The following is a 12,133-nucleotide window of genomic DNA, read 5'->3' on the forward strand; positions in this document are numbered from 1 at the left end:
TGGCTGGGACAAATCTTGTGGTTCTGTTGATCAGAGTTAACGGAGAGCCTTTTTTGACATGTAGACTGTATGTTACCATATATGGTCACCTGCTGCAAGTGCTGCAAAATCTAAAGAATTAGATTTTTGCATCGGTGAGGAATTTCCCATCCTCTCCAAACTTCAGGTGGTTAAGACAAAAACAGAAGGGTTTTGTTTATGTATGTGGCATGATTGTTCACAGAAATTCACTTGTCGGAAGTACATTTGTCTTGTTTTGAGGATGCTGAGACACCAGGAATAGACCAATATGCTCAGTTCTGACTCAAGGTTTCTTTCCAAAAGATTAGGTAGTCTTTTATAAACAGACAGGATGAAGGCTGGTACTCTTCACAATTCAAACTTGCACCAAGAACAAATACCACACAAACTAAATGTGCTAAGAGAGGGAAGACAAAGGGACACAGGTGCAACATGTTAGGGTGGGGCATACAACTTGACAGAAAAGTAATGTAAAAGAAAGTAATGTGAGGAAACACAGGAAATGCTGAACTGAAATGGCAAACAGGCAACACATACACCCAACATTACACAACATGAATTTATCATTGACACTGTGAGCGCACTCACACGAGTCTTCAGCCCACTTTAAATGGACCAGAGTTTGTTCCCTCCCATATTTGGCTTCACTTTGGGAGGTGTGAGAGCTCATCTGAACTTCCAAGTGAACTTTGTTGACGTTCGCTTACAGCGTGAATGCAAATGGTCTTTGTTGCTGTACTCCTGTGTTGAACAAGCCAGTGGATGGGGATGCATTTCTTCTGGTACTGGTCTTGTTTTGTTCCTCGATCAAACCAAATCTCTCTGACTATCCCGGTGTGAAAAGATCCTCAAATCTGCAAGTTTATGTGCTACCTCAATTCTGCATCTCCTAATATTTTAATCATTTTAACACAGTGTTCCCATAGTTTTCCTTTACAGGCTCTAGTTATAGGAAAGAGCACATACCCGTATGTCCCCCCTCAGTCCCTCTTTCTGCTTAACCACTTCAAGACATTTGTTTATAGATTTTGATTCAGATTTGATTCAGTTTGTGAAAGTGAGTGCATGCAGCCCTCATCCATCTCTGGCGCTCTTATAATTGTATGAGTTCTTGTGATTTGTGGCCTAGGTATGACCTCAAGGCTGTGCAATTGTTTTAAACACAGCTAAAGTTTTATGACAGAGGGGCAAAGAAGAGGTCAGAATCAGAATCAGAATCAGAAGCAGATTTATTGCCATTGTTCATGTAATACACAGTATTACACAAACTAGGAATTTGTCATGGTGTGACGCTGCGACATTCAACATAAAGAAGACCACACTAGAATAAGATAAATAAAATAAAATAAGACATATATACAGCATATACATAAATAGTAAGAAATAGTGCAGGTCAATGCAGGAGTAATGTGATGTATTGTTCGTGAGTCCGACTGGCTGCTGTTCATGGTGCTTAAGTGATAAGTCACTTGGTGTTCAGCAGCCTGATGGCAGAGGGGAAGAAGCTGTTCGTGTAGCGGGAGGTTTTGGTCCGAATGGACCGTAGTCTCCTGCCTGAGGGGAGGGGGGAAAACAGTCCGTGACCAGGGTGGGAAGGGTCGGCCGTGATCCGACCTGCACACCTCCGGGTCCTGGAGATATACAGGTCCTGGATGGATGGAAGCCTGCAGCCGATCACCTTCTCGGCAGCGCGCACGACGCGCTGCAGCCTTAGTCTGTCCCTGACAGTGGCGCCAGCATACCACACGGTGATGGAGGAGGTGAGGATGGACTCGATGATGGCCGTATAAAACTGCGCCAACATCCTGGGAGGCAGTTTGAGCTTCCTCAGCTTCCGTAAGAAGAACATCCTTTGCTGGGCCTTCTTGATGAGGGAGCTGATGGTTGGCTCCCACTTAAGGTCCCGGGTGATGGTGGTGCCCAGGAAGCGGAAGGAGTCCGCGATGGTGATGGGGGAGTCCATGAGGGCAAGGGGGGGCAAAGGGGCTGTGACTTTCCTGAAGTCCACAATCATCTCCACTGTCTTCTGAGCATTCAGCTGCAGGTTGTTGTGTTCGCACCAGGACACCAGTCGAGCCACCTCCCTCCTGTAGGCAGTCTCATCGCCATTGGAGATGAGCCCGATGAGGGTGGTGTCATCCGCAAACTTGATCAGCTTGACAGACTGGTGGCTTGAGGTGCAGCAGTTTGTATACAGGGAGAAGAGGAGGGGGGAAAGTACACAGCCCTGGGGTGATCCAGTGCTGATGGTGACGTAGTCCGAGACAGTCTTCCCCAGCGGCACATACTGCCTCCGATCTGTCAGGAAGTGAGTGATCCACCTGCAGAGGGAGTCAGGCACACTAAGCTGGGACAGCTTGTCCTGTAGCAGAGTGGGGCGGATGGTGTTGAATGCAGAGCTGAAGTCCACGAACAGGATCCTCGCGTAGGTTCCCGGGGAGTCCAGATGCTGCAGGATGGAGTGAAGGGCCAGGTTGACCGCATCGTCCACAGATCTGTTAGCTCTGTAGGCGAACTGCAGTGGATCCAGGAGGGGGGTGGTGATGGACTTGAGGTGTGGCAGGATCAGGCGCTCTAAGGACTTCATGACTACAGAGGTGAGCGCCACAGGTCTGTAGTCGTTAAGCCCAGTGATCCGTGGCTTCTTGGGGACAGGGACGATGGTTGAGGTTTTGAGGCAGGCTGGCACCTGGCACGACTCCAGGGAGGAGTTGAAGATGTCTGTGAAGACAGGAGTCAGCTCCTCTGCGCAGTGCCTCAGGGTGGAAGGAGACACGCCGTCCGGACCAGGGGCCTTGCGCAGGTTCAACCTGGCAAACTGCCTGCATACATCCTGTTCACTGATGGTGAATGAAGGGGGGGAGGAGGGGGGAACTGGTGGTAAGTGATGGGGGCGGGGGGGACTGATGGTGAGTGATGGTGAGTGGAGGGGGGGAGGAGGAGGGGACTGTCTTTGGTGGAGTGAGGTCCATGGGGGCAGTGGCTCTGGGGGGAGGGGAGGTTCATGCATTTCAGATTAGGCTGCTTGATTCTGTGCCAGAACGCCCATTTACGATTTGCCTCCAATTAAAAACAAACAACATATGCACACGTGCGAGCCTTTATTTTAAATCACCAAACATTTGTGGAGGTTGACCAGATTTAATTTCAAACACCTGCAGTGTCGTTATTGCCCCAAACATTGTCTTTGTCCTATGGAACGTGTTCAGTCAAAACAGTGTTCCATTGTTGAACCAGCTTGAAAAATGTAAATTCTTCCCAGGAACTTTTAATTGGATTTAGATGTGAAAGATTTTCCATCCTTCTATTCTCTTTATTAGCCTTATATTGCCTGCACTGTGATAATACCAAAAATGGGGCAGAAACGAGCAAATTTACACTGCAGGAACTTTGGGGTAATCCTGTAATTGGAGAAGAAAAATGGAGGTGGCAGGGTCTAACAGAGTCCCTGCTTTAGGGTAAATAATGAGATTACTTGGCAAAACCCTGAGAATGACATGTTGTAGAACCCAGCAGATAAGGAGCATTAGCCAAAACCGTGTACACGAATACACAAACCAGAAACATGGCAACTGCCTGTCTTGATTTGTATTTTATAAGTATCACAATGTGTCACTCCGTAACTGCACACATCACAAAGCCGTAGGTAATCATTTTCTCTTGGAATACTACAATGCCGCAGGTCCTTCATATTTACCTCCTTCCTCATTGCTGATTTCCTTGTTAAGGTCATTGCTTTTGACGGTTTTCCCGGGTGATGTCAGTTTCAGAACAGTCAGGTGACGATTATGCGGCAATCGCAATTTGGGACGCTGCCAAGGATGCTGCCCAACCTTTAAGAGGGCCAAGTTCCTGTAAGGTTCCTGCCCCAGGTATTTAACAGGAACTCCCGTAGTGGAAACACACCTATTGGCACTTAACATTTGATGTTAGGAACAGTCTGCCTGATTGTTATGGATGAGCTGTGTAATCCCTTTATCTGATTTATTCCGAGCCCCTCTAGTTTCAGGGCAATTACACAGATATTTGTCTCCGTATAGATGTTATTTAATTGCACTCAAAAGTCTGTCTGTGATCCCCAGCCGTCACATTAATGACAAGACGTAATCTGCCTACTTATGATATATTTAGCGTCTCAGGGGAGGGCCATTACACACTTTCTGCAGAGCCTTAACTGGCAGGGTTAAGCTCACGAGTGATCCGCGCCCCTGTGGCGTTAAGCAGCTTCCATCAGGCCGTTGCAGCTGTGCATCTCAATGCAGATGTGACGCGCCATGCGGGCGTGTTGGATGTGTGTTTTTCCTCCGTGATTGAGAGGCCCATTGCTTCCCCTCAAGACTTATCCTTTTAAAAAAAAAAAAAATAACATGATTTACCGTCATCTCCGAGATGCACTCTGCAGAGTTCAGTCCTTAAATCCCCAAGATGGCTGCTTTATTAACCAAAGTGGCTGTTTTTTCCCCTCTTAAGTGAATATATTCAAAGACACTGTGTAAGTTTAAACAACCCTGCATAACATCAATACATGATGGCTTTTATAGAGGATTTTTTGAAAAAAAAGAAAAAAAGAAAATTTATTCCTATATAGAATTTTCCTCAAAGCCATTAAACTATTCCAATCGAGTGGCCTTGTTTTCACCAAAGTGCGCCCAGTATCCCATCAGTTCCTTCTTCTCGGTGTTGTCATGTTCTTGGGGAATGATTAATGGTGGCTCTCGGCATTATCTTCCAAGAACAGCATGGAAATTCTACAGCACTTTGTTTCATTATATTATTTGAATGCAGCATATTTTAGATCGTGCAGTGGGCTCTCCTACAAGACAGTGTCTGTCTGTCTGCAGAGACACATTTTTGGAAGGGAAGGGCGCTATGCCAGTTTTGTCAGTTCATCAAGACACATTTTTCTCGCTCTGTTGTGACAAACTAGCTTTAGCTGAAACAGCAGCTAATTAGTTTTCTCTGCTTGACAGAAACGTCAACGCAAGACCGTCAACGCAAATTATAATTTATTTTTTTTTACAAAAGGAGTATTATCCTACATTTACATAGGCTCTTTCTGTGTATGGCTCGTGCAAATCTTTGTTCATTCGTGCTTCTTATACCAACAGTTTTTTCTGCTGTTCTGAATTCTGTTTTTAGAAGCTTGACTAAAACTGAAAACTTGTTTAACAAATCATATTGTCATCATTTACTTCCCACAGAAGCCATCATGCTAATAAACTGCATTTCCATCAATAACAATGGAAGTTCTTCTCCATTCAGGTCAAACAGAGGCAAGGCCCTGCACTCACCAGCCAGCACAAGAACACTCATCTTTACCTGTAGCACGGCTCCGATGAAAACATCGGCCGTTATCTTCTGTTTTTTTGTCTGTGCTCGTTCACTATGCTCATCATTGCTTTCTTTAAGTTCAAGGTTATCTTCCATGATCAACTTTCTTCCTCCATGTTTATTGAGTTATAATCACAATCTAGTTAATCAATCAATCTTTATTTATATAGCGTCTTTTACAATCAAAATTGTTTCTAGGCGCTTTGCAGAATCCCAGGGCCTGACCCCAAACAAGCAACAGTGGCAAGGAAAAACTCCCCTTTAACAGGAAGAAACCTGGAGCAGGACCAGGCTCAGGAAAAACTCAAATGCACAACAACAGTCAAGATCTAAAAGGGGTGTAATCAGGCAAAAACAGGTCGGTACACTGGAACATTGGCAGCCAATTGAAGATAGGTAAACTCACAGTCAAAGTAATAAGAATAACCACTTGAGATTAGGCAAAGAGACAAAGCGGGGACAGGGAAACGAGCACACAATGACCAAGACAAAGACGGGAGCTTAAACACAAAGAGACAGAGGTGTAAACAATCAAGGGGCGAGTAATCACAGAGGGAAACAAGGACAGGAAGTGACAACAGACAAGACCAAAGGAAAACAGAGAACACAAACAGACCAAACTAGGAGAATATGGAAAGAAATTTGGCTGGTGTTACATTGTGGTTACCATCATCAACTTCATTGATTAACCAAAGATAAAAACATTGCTGACAAGGATAAGAGTCTCTGTTCTGAATTGAATAACCTGTCTGGGCAACCAGATGACTTTGAAGCTGATTAATTATGCAAGATTCCTGTTCCTGGGGGCAGAAAAGCATGTTTGGATGAACAAAAATGTACTCAGACCATTTCAGGAGATGGATTTCCTGTCCAAAGCTTTTAGGGCTAAAGATGTATTATGCATGAGACGGATTGCCTGTAATTATTTTTGTTTAATCATGCCCTGCTCCACACTGTTGTGATTGAATTAAAATGTATTTCATAATCAAACCTCTGATCACTGCCGTCTCTGCATATCACAGCGATGAGGTCTGGATCATCAACACCTTGCTTACTTTTTGATGATTCCCAAATGCAAACGGTCCTCGCCAGGCAGGTTCTGACCATTTAAACCGTTGATTTAAACATCAGTGTGACAACTCAGGAAACAGGCCATGAAATTATTCCATCTGTGCTCCACAAAGGACCGTTTTCGCAAAAATCACGATCAGTGAAGCAAATACAAAGCAGCACCTTGACTCGGACTTGAATGGAACAGAATCCTAAGTCCCATTGCTGGAACCTCAACAGCGTCTGGTCATAATGGCTCATATAGAAGTACTAATGAAAGATCTGTAATTTAAGTACGCTTCAGTTAAAAAAAAAAGTCCAGTAGTTTTATTACTTTTCTTTGTTCGATTCAAAACATTTGCTGAGGTGCTTCAATTATTTATTTATTTATTTACTGATGGATACTTTGGAATTCCAGCACCATACTTTTTACCTTGGACAAAATACTTGAAGGACAGCCAAGAACTCTCAGATATGCATCTGTTTCATTTTCCCTTGTCTTCACTTCCTGCCTTTGTGCTTCCAGTATTGCAGAAAAACAATAAATACAACAAATGGAGAACATTTGTCTTGACTTACACGTCCAACACTCTTGTGTCTTCTACCTACATTTCTGCTTTGATTCAAACCCTTTATTGACCAAACTACTATTATGTTTTTGGAAATGTAGCAACATATGAATGTGTGACTGGAGGCTTAGCAATCAATGCTTATATATGCCAGATGTGCCTGGCACAAGCACAATCACACACATCATCATCATCTAGAACCCTGCTGGGGCAGAGAATTGCCACAAGGTGAGCTGTTGGGGGTTAAGTGAGTTCAATTTTACAAGAGTTTGGGAGATCTAATAATGTAATCATGGGATTTTGATTTCATATGTGGCCAATTGAGCTGAGGACGCATGGAAGGTGAACAGAAATGATCTGCCGCCACCATCCTGCCATATTAACAATGGAAAAAATTCCCTCACTTTCCTGTTTTTCCAGGTATAAATGTAGCAAGAACCTCCCACTGAGGGGTAGGCAGAGGAATAATTAGTTGATGGTTGAATGAACAATTTCAGATTCAAAGTAAGCAGGATTTTTTTTAATCAAACTTGAGACCACGAAAGGCCATTTCTCCTCACAAAGCAGGTGCAGCTCTGCAGAGCATCTCCCATATGTGTCTATACGAATGGCAGAAGTCGCAGGACATAAATGGAATGGAATGGAATAAAATTGAAAACCCAGAGAAGACAATGGAAAGGCCTCATCACGCGGAGAAAGTGATTATGAAATCTGCAGCGGGAGGGTTCTCCAGCCTCTCACTCTCGCTCCCTGCACAATTAACAGCACCCCCGCCGCTTGCATACCAATCACTGGCTTCTCCTTTGATAGATTGCGCTAAGATTTAGATTGATATTCAGCCTATAGACGCATAAATAATTGCAAATTACTCAAATTACTCGTCTTCACAGAAGCCCACTAAAAGAAGTGCCAGATGATTACAAACAGGAACCAAATCAGAGCTGCATCAACACAAGAAGATGGGGAGGATGATGATTGTATCCAGCTTTAGGGATAAATATCCATTATGACCCGCAGTTCTCACACCAACCTTGCTGATTTCCACCATCACTCAGTTGAATGAAGGCATTTAATGCCTGACGATGTCCTGAAAGGATGAATTTAAGACGCAGATGCACAAGTCAAGCTAAGTGCTTTTCACAGAAATGCTAGCAGCGGTCCAACTTGTATGTGAATGTATATTCATGCACGTAGTCAGGGTAGGTTAAAAGCAGTCATTTCCATCAGAAACTATTCAGAGTTGACATTTGCTCCTGCTGGAGGTGTATGGCAGCTCACTTTTCATGACTTATTGAGTATTTGCACATCCAAATATGAAAGCTAGAATTAAGAGTTGTGTTTGTTTAACTTTCTCACTTTGAGGTGTAAAGGATCCTTTTAATGCGATCATTTTGAGCTTAAAGAGGAATCAAATGTAAATCTATTTGAGTTTTCTTTTTCAATGAAGACGCACAAGAAGTGTTTGTGAAACGGACTATTCGTTACGACCTATCTATTAAACATTTGTGAACATATTCCCAGAAGCAACATCTGCCCAAACCCTGAGCCAGACTTCCTGTTGAGACCTGAGGACACGCACCAGTAACTTCCCTCATTGTGTCTCTATGCTACGCTCTGAAATTGCACCCAATGTTATAGCTTTGATTCATCAAGCAGAATTCCCAGACTGTCACAATAATGACCCACTTCATCAGGACACCGCAAATATGAACGTAAAGCCGTGAGGGCGTGCAAAAATGACGACTTTATAAACTTAACAGGGACCATATGTTTCAGTCACATATGGACGTGCGACCCGGTTGCCTAACTGTTGAGGCTGCTAATTAAAATGATTCAGTAGCTCTTATGACAGAGACTTTCCAGCAGGGGAGTGGGATTTTTTCCCAAGGGATTTATTACGGAAATACAATTATACATGTGTGTGACCCGTAGGACAATGGCAAATCCATATATAGTGGGGCGGCTATAGGCTACGCGCAAATGAATCCAGTAAATGATGCAGAGATGATTGCCTGCAAATGAAAGTATAAAATGAAACGCTGTCCCATACAAATATTTAAGTAGGTTTCATAGCTGCTGGTGATCAAGGAGAAACGCCTGTAGTGAAACGAGACGCCATCAGATTTCATTGGGGGTGGTGTTGGACTTTTCCCCTGTTTTATTTCAGAACCGCAGTTTTGCCTTGACTGTTGTTGGTTTACTCTGATTGTGTTTGCTAGGGGGGAAATGGAATCCGAATGTCCTGTGTAATAGTGGAAGTCCATTAAGTCGTGTAACCGCGTGCATTGCATCAGTCAGCTGACGCCAGGAGCGACTCCTTCGCACTGAAAAAGTACTTTCTACAAGCAATCAGCGTTTTAGTGCATACAAAGGGAATTTAAAGGAATTTCAAAGTTTGCCGCTGTAAAGAGCAGGTAAGTTCCTGATTGGAGACAAACTATTTCTTTATATGTCTTAAAAACTCAGTTTCTAGGACTTCTAGCATGGGCTGTAGCGCTTAGCATCTGTTGTCATCTGAGTGATTAATGCCTCTAAAGTCTTATTAAGTGATAAAAAGGTCATGTTTGCTGACCAAGCCATAGTTCAACATCTGGGGAACCATGTTGCAATTATCACAATCTGGTCCGATCACTTCTGAAATGTGCAGTGATGGACGCGGTGACCTGCCCAGGGTTCATTCCGCTCCTGGGATCATCTCCAATAATCCATGTGGACCTGATAAGGAACAAGCAGTTATCAGACAGTGGACGGGCAGATGGACGGACACTCCAAAATAAAAAGTAAATGGCTGCTATTTGGATGTGAATGCCACAATTTAATCAGAGGCCTTCAACAAATTAGCAACTTATGAATCAAGACAGCAAAAATGTGTTAAGATGAAGGTTAATAAACAGCATTTTGTGGTGCCACAGTGGCTTTGTAACTTTCGACCACTTTCGACCTCAGATAGATTTTTGTTGCGTGGCCTGAAAGGATGTCACTTGTTGGTAGTGAAAACAGCCTTCAGTGAAATTCGCAATGGAATTCCATTTCATTCTGTCAAACGTCTTGTTCCGCACGAAGTGATGGATGAAAATGTGTTTAATAGTTTGGCAACTCTAGTTTTGGTCTTATCATTACTTGCAGGCAACATCGACTCTATCTCAGCAAAAACCAGATTTGAAAACCTGCCGCACTGCTCAAATCTTTACAAGGTCACTTGAATCAATAGACCAAACTTCCAGACAAATTGCAACGAATTCGACAAATTTATTTCTGTCAACACTGACTCACCCCTCCCTCTCAGCAGCTCTCCCTGCTTTAAAACTTTTATGTTGTCAACTTCAAAGTTTACATGGAAAAACTCCTGCATGCACCAAATTCCTAAAGGTCCAAAAAAGCCAAATGTCCCATAAAACCAGTCATCCCTCAAAAGCCCTATTCCTTCTTCCTGGAATCTGTACACGCTTAATAAAATACATCTATCAGACCTTCCTTTGATTAGTCAAACCACCAAGCATCATATCTGTCCTGGAAAACTGTGCTGTCATTCACCAAGGTTTTATTTTGGAGCCCATTCGTTTTCATTACACTGCCCTTGAGACCGGTAAGATAATGTTTCCTTCCACTAACATGTTGAGGATATTCAGCTGTAGCTTCGAGACTCGATTCAATTTTATAACATCTTTGACGGACTCATGCTACTTATACCTTCATCAAAATAAGAGATTATTACTACCGACACACTCTGGGCACATGTCAGTTGTTTTTTTTTTCCCAGTTGTGACTCTTGGCACAGCTAAAGATTTTGAGGGACTTATTCATGTTTTGATCTCGTCACATTGGCTGGATGTAATTCCCTGGATGTGGGAGTAGATCAGATCGGTTTAATTAGTGCAAAAGGCAGCATGTTGCCTTCTAACTGGGACAAGAAACAGTGGTCATGTAACACCAGCCTTGTCCTGGCCTTCCGCTGCTCTTTCTTTGATTATTTATTGATGCTTATTCTGTATCTAAAGTGTTAACATCAGTGTTTTGCTGTCTAAGGTGTGTTGGAGCTCACGTGTAGGACCACATTTTGTGACTTTTGTTCATTCCCTGACGCAAAAAAATGACATCAACTTTACAGAAAAGGTAGCTGTGTCCAAAAGACTAAATTATCATCCCCAATCTCTCATAAGATCCTAATCAGAAGAGCGCTGCATCTGCTGTAATTAGCTACAACATAATTCCCCCTTTTAAATGTATAAGAATAACCAGACAAACACCCCAAAATACATTTACTAATATCAAAAGATTCCGATAATGTGGAAAAAGGATCAGTCGAGGTGTCGCTGAACCATTTTAGCATGTGTTTGTCACGGTCCTGGTTTCCTGTGGATCCGGTGCCGTGTTTTTCTTCCCTCCTTTCCTCCATCTCCCTCATCAGACACAACTGGGCAGGAGACTGATGGGCGCTCCTGAACCAGCTGCAGCCAGTCACCAATCAGATCTCTTTCCATTTCCTTCCTGAGAGCGCCAGTTACTATCCCCTGCAGATGCTTTGTGGGTTTTCCTTCATCACTGGAGGTGCCAGAGCTTTGGCTTTGGACTCAACATGCTGCCAAGTTTTTAGTCAACTAATTTTTACACCCTTAAACACATGGCTCTTTGGTCTCCTGCCTTTTGGTTCCATTACATTATTTCCAGAGTAAAAGATAATTGAATTAAAGTGGACTTCCTCAGATGGTGATTTACTGTCAGGTCATCTTTGCTGTGGCTTTTTAGCTACCCCGTAAACTAATACCGATGCCTGAATAGGAAAAAAGAACCTGCCAAAATAAAGAAAATCAGTTCATCCAAGATAGGAGCTGGCACTTATATTAGCAGCAATTGCTATCAGTTTCAATGTACTGAGTGAATTAATTAAGCTTATCGGGGTTTAAAATGTCTATTATTTCCTTTTTATGCTTCCAGGTAGTGGTGTACTATTGCTGATGATAATGTCATCATGGCAGAAGCTGAAGATATCCTCGCTGTAATGTTGGCTATAAATAACCCCATACTTCACTGTATGACTGGACTGTAATTATTTCTTTTGTGGCTAGTTTGCCTCATTGTTACTCAGTAAAGACCCCCGGGAGCTGTTTCCAGAGCTGGTCTGCGAGACTGAATGCAACTTTTTCTTTTTCCTGAGGTGTCTG

This window comes from Takifugu flavidus, chromosome 12 (assembly GCF_003711565.1).
Source record: "Takifugu flavidus isolate HTHZ2018 chromosome 12, ASM371156v2, whole genome shotgun sequence".
NCBI lineage: Eukaryota > Metazoa > Chordata > Actinopteri > Tetraodontiformes > Tetraodontidae > Takifugu > Takifugu flavidus.